Raw genomic sequence first — 3,612 nt, 5'->3', positions numbered from 1 at the left:
TTTAATTTATTTTAGATTCTAATCTATAAGCATGAATATTGAAATTCATGTTTTCAAGCATTCTAAGATTAATAAGTATTTTTTTTTTTGGTTTTTCAAGACAGGGTTTCTCTGTGGCTTTGGAGCCTGTCCTGGCACTAGCTCTGTAGACCAGGCTGGTCTCGAACTCACAGAGATCCGCCTGCCTCTGCCTCCCGAGTGCTGGGATTAAAGGCGTGCGCCACCATCACCCTGCCTCAATATTTTTTAAAGCAGTATCAAGACAGAGAAGGGTTTAAATGAGAAAATGCTGGTCAGCAGAAAAGACCTTGAGAGTTATCACAGTGAAGAAGAACTTGACTTAGGAAAGAAAAGAGGGGGAGCAGTGCTGGTGGGCACAGAATGTGTCCTGGCTACCAGTATTCCTGAAAAAAAAAAAAGTTAACTTCTCCGGTCACTGTTACACATCCGTGCAGTTTTTCAACTGTAAGCAGTCAATTCTCTGCTGCCCCATACACAAGTGCATGTCTCCCTGTAGTATCTCAGCCCACCTGAGCATGTGGATGCACCAGTTGCCCTCTGCAGGAGCTGTTGGCTGGCTGTGGGCCATAGAACAATGAAGGGAGGTGGCCAGTGTCATGCCTCTCCTTAGAGAAGTTTTTTTTTTTTTCAGGATCCAAATTCCTGGAACTGATCCAATAAAAATGCTCAGGTATCTAGAAGTAGAGGCAACCTGCCTCCTTTCTTCCAGGATAACAAAGAAGGTCAATAGACAACAATGGACTAGTAATGACAGACAGTACCACTTAAGCCTTTCAAAGACATGAGCATATAACACAGCAACATAGTAACAGTCAAAATACAGACCAAGACAAAGTCTGCTCATTCTTTCTCACACACCTTTTTAAATGTCAAGATTCATACTCCGTTCTGCAGGGAACCAGGGTTGCACATACTTTATACATTTCAAAAACTGAAGCAATTGCTGTTGTCCTTCCTTAGTACCTCTAACCTTTCAAGAATCTATAAGTAAATGTACAAACAGCTGCTTGCTGATTTCTTAGCCCATATTCACTTTACTTTTTTTTTAACCCTTATATACAAGTTACTTCTTATTTTACAATTATACTTGAGTTACCTTTTGCTTGTTTCTCATGCTGCACAGCTAACCTCCTTTTTGTACTTACACAGCACGAATGCTGGTACTCCAGGGATATACTTACCGCACCTCCTGTCTTCCTTATAGCAGAAGATTGACCAATAGCCAAATAAGGTAAAGGCAGTAATTAAGCAATACGGTTGTTTTCTTTCTTTATTCTCTTCATTCATTCATTCTTTCTTTGTTTGTTTGTTTTATTTATTTATTTTTTTGAGTCAATATCAGAGGAATCCAGAGATTCTGCATATCCCCTGACTGCAGTTGCCTTAAATGATTGCCTCCACAGGGAATGAGCCGACAGTTTTACTTTAACTTTATCTTTGGCGATAGTTGACAATTTTTCCAGCTGTTTTTCTAACTTATTTGTCCTCTCCTTAGTAACTCCATTATCCTTCTGAGTAACCTTAACTGGCTTTTCTCTAACTAGGAATTATCTTTTTTAATCTCAGTATGCATTTCTTCACTAACCTGTAACTTTTTCACCAGAGCACAAATCTCAGATGCTAAGTCCTTTGCTGGCTTCTCAGTCTGCATGGCTTTAAAAGCTATGTTAACAAGATACTGTACAGACCAAAATCACACCATTATTTTTTCACCTTGCTTCACAGCCTTCTCAACATTCATCTGAACCCGATCCCAATTTCCTATATCCATTAAATTCTCATCTGAGGAAAACCAAGGATTGTATTCTTTGGTAATTTCAAGACACATCTCTAAGTCTGACATAGATATATGAGCGCCATGAGTTTTCAGCAAGTGTTTAAGCATAGACAAAAGTGGAGAAGAGTTAGCTTGTCCCATTACCCTGTAATTACTTACATTATTATCTGGCACTCCTAATGTTCTTTCAGAGTCCCTGTTTGGGTGCCAATTGTTGGGGACCCTTCCCCAACTACCTCAGTTATGGATGGCTCTGGGTAGTGCCACAGAAATCAGGACACAGGGGATGCAGAGTAGGAGATACAAATGCATACTTCATTGCAAAGCCAGTGTTCTTTTAAAATACTCAAGTAACAATTCAAACTAGGTGACATAATACATGAAAATAGTCACATAAATTAATAACCTTGTTGCAAATAGTTTTAAGAGCTTTGTGCCCTAGTTAATCTAAACAAAAAGCCTATTGTTATGGGAATAACTTTTGCTGTAATATAATATGAAAAACACCTCATCATGAGACAAACCACAACCTAATCAGAACCTTTGAACTACACTGCACATCTATGTTCTCAAGGACAGACAATTGGCAAAGCATACTACCTATGAAAGAGGTTTGCCTCCTCCTAGTTTGGTTTTCCAAACATGTCAGCAAGAATGATACCTCAAGTCACCCTTGCACAGTTTTTATGCAGTTCAAAACTGACCCTCCACAGTAACCATGAGGAAACATATTTCAAACAAAACTAGAAAAGGGGGAAGAATTCAGAGAGATAAACACCTATAATTGTATTTAGTCATTTTTGCTATATATAAATTCTCTTGATCAAAATATTATATACTGTGATACGTAACACTGACAAAAGAGTTGTTTTTTGTCATAAGAAATTTTCTCTTGTTGAAGTAGCTCCTAGAAACAAACCTCATGAGTCGTAGTTTTTCTATATACTTTCAGAGTTTCAAATCACAATCAATATAAGGGTCACATAAGGCGTTTAAATTTTATTTGACATAGTCCTTGAAATTAAGTATGTATGCATGGCAGATCTTACTTATCCAGTCATTCTTTACCCTTAAACTCAACCTTGATGCCCCTATCAAATATCTTTTTTTTCAATATCATGTTATCCTTCTGTAAAAATCTATTTATCTTTCAAAACCAATGAGTCAATATATACAGGTTGACTGCCAAAAAAAAAAAAAAAAGGACATTCAACATTTCAACAAGTTAGTGGAAAATGAAACTGAGGTAGTGTAGAGAGAAAACTCAAGGACTGAAGGAGTAATTATTTATTGGAGTCTGGAAAAGTTCTCAAAGCCTATCTTATGTGGTGGTTTGGACTAAGCAACATAGATTCTAAGTGGTCACTCTCACTCTGTAACTGAGTGGTAGTTCATTTGTATTTCTGTATGGATTGTGAGGTGAGAGAGATGCAGTGGTGATACTTAACTATTTTATCTCTCTTTCCCCAAGATTCTGGTCAGAAAAGTGATTTGCTCTATGTGGATAAATAGATGAATCACACTGATGTTGTGTGGAATGTCAGTGACCTTGGAACATGAAAGGCGAGTACTGATAAAGTTCAGTTTATGGTCACATAAATATATAGCATAAAATTGTAAGCATTCATTTTATTTAGTCATATTTAAATTTTTTTATTGAGAATAAGAAAAAAAGTTTCCGCCTACTCCCAGACTCCCATTTCCCTCCCCCTCCCCCACTCTTCTCCCCCTCCCCCCACTCCTCTCCCCCTCCCTCTCTAATCCAAAGAGCAGTCATGGTTCCCTGCCCTGTGGAAAGTCCAAGGTCCTCCCCG

At 38.1% G+C, this 3,612-nt stretch overlaps 1 long non-coding RNA gene across 2 annotated transcripts in view; it reads left to right on the top strand.

The window, feature by feature from the left end:
• LOC126493742 (uncharacterized) overlaps nucleotides 1-3,612 on the top strand; it is a 217,358-nt gene that overhangs the window by 44,122 nt on the left and 169,624 nt on the right. For both annotated transcript variants that reach the window (XR_007589874.1, XR_007589871.1), the window contains exon 9: nucleotides 1,171-1,252. This is a non-coding gene — a long non-coding RNA (uncharacterized lncRNA). The remainder of the gene's footprint in view (nucleotides 1-1,170; nucleotides 1,253-3,612) is intronic.

This window comes from Alexandromys fortis, unplaced genomic scaffold (assembly GCF_014885135.2).
Source record: "Alexandromys fortis isolate MF-2015 unplaced genomic scaffold, M_Fortis_MF-2015_v1.1 scaffold_332, whole genome shotgun sequence".
NCBI classification, from domain to species: domain Eukaryota; kingdom Metazoa; phylum Chordata; class Mammalia; order Rodentia; family Cricetidae; genus Alexandromys; species Alexandromys fortis.
The sequence above is the reverse complement of the archived record's forward strand: the minus strand, read 5'-3'. Positions and strand labels throughout refer to the sequence as shown.